The sequence below is a fragment of the Aplysia californica genome, unplaced genomic scaffold, assembly GCF_000002075.1.
Source record: "Aplysia californica isolate F4 #8 unplaced genomic scaffold, AplCal3.0 scaffold01646, whole genome shotgun sequence".
Classification (NCBI taxonomy): domain Eukaryota; kingdom Metazoa; phylum Mollusca; class Gastropoda; order Aplysiida; family Aplysiidae; genus Aplysia; species Aplysia californica.
This window is the reverse complement of record NW_004798916.1, coordinates 13,593-15,029: the sequence shown is the minus strand read 5'-3', so window position 1 is coordinate 15,029 and position 1,437 is coordinate 13,593.

Below are 1,437 nucleotides of genomic sequence, written 5' to 3'. Positions count from 1 at the left end.
AAATAAATATATATATAATTTTAAATTTAAAAATGTTATACGTAATTGGCATAAGTATTATTTTCATGCATGACGTCACCGTAAACCAAATGTAGCTCAACGAAGGAGCGAAGAACCTGAATTCGCGTACTAATAATAACTTATAAGTCACGTAAATTCCGAATGGTAATGCTCAAGTTGACTTTCACAAAACTAAAACGTAACCATAATCTACATGGGCCTGTAGGCGGTTGGCGTGTGCTCTGGTGTGGTTCGCTCCTTCTTTCCTATCAAACATCTATCGTCCTTATCTCTCCTACTTCTTTTTTTTTTGTGTGTGTATGCGACTCTCTTGTAACACATCTGTTTTTCGGCACTTATATGACCCGTTCCTCTCAAACATCTGTCGTCCTTATCTCGCCTCCTTTTTTGTGCATTCTACTCTCTTGCAACTTCGGCACTCACCTTACCTTGTTGTATTGCAAATGCCGCAAAACGCTTACTAAAACTAAGAGACCCCCTCCCCTTCGACACTTATATATGACCTTATTGTGTTGCAAACACCGTAAAACTCTTGAAAAAAATAAAATCTATCCCTTCTCCTAATACACCCCTTTCCTTCCAATATTCTTCTACTTTTCTTCTCCTCTTCCCTTTCCTTCCAATTATTTCTCCCTCTTTTCTCCTCATCCCTTCCTTCCTTCCTTCCTCCTCTTCTTCCCTTTCCTCCTAATTATTTCTCCTTATCCCTTCCTTCCTTCCTCCTCCTCCTCTTCCCTTTCCTCCCAATTATTTCTCGATTTTTTCTCCCCATTCCTTCCTCCTCCTCTTCCGTTTCCTCCAAGTTATTTCTCCCTTTTTTCCCTCCTCATTCCTTCCTTCCTCCTCCTCCTCAATCCTCAGCCGTCGCTGAGCAAATAGCAAAAAGCTCGGCAAAGAGCAGTATCGATTCCGTCCAGAGCAGTTAGCATCGATACCACCACAGAGCAGGATCGATACCGCAGTAGCCAGGCCCAGTAATTTACGGACAAGCGCCGCGACATCGCTGCTTCTCCCGTGTCCCCAGGAACTTCCGGGGGGGTTGTCCCCACTCCGATGATGGATTTGGCCACCGGGCACGTCTCGCACTCGCCCACCACCACCGAGTCACACCCCGTCCCCTCCGAAATCCCTATGTCCCTATCTATTTTTTTTCTGTTTCTGTCTCTCCCCTTAGCGGTTTGTTCTCTCTCTCTCTCTCTCTCTCTCTCCTTAGCGGATTCGTTCTCTCTCTCCTTAGCGGGTTCGTTCGTTCTCTCTCTCTCTCTCTCTCTCTCTCTGTCTCTCCTTAGCGGGTTAGTTCGTTCTCTATTTCTTTCGTTCGTTCGTTCGTTCGCCCCCTGCTCCCGTCCTATACCTCGTCGTCCTCGGCGGATGAAATAACGGCCTCGGGGAAAAGGAAAGCTTTTCGACAGACCG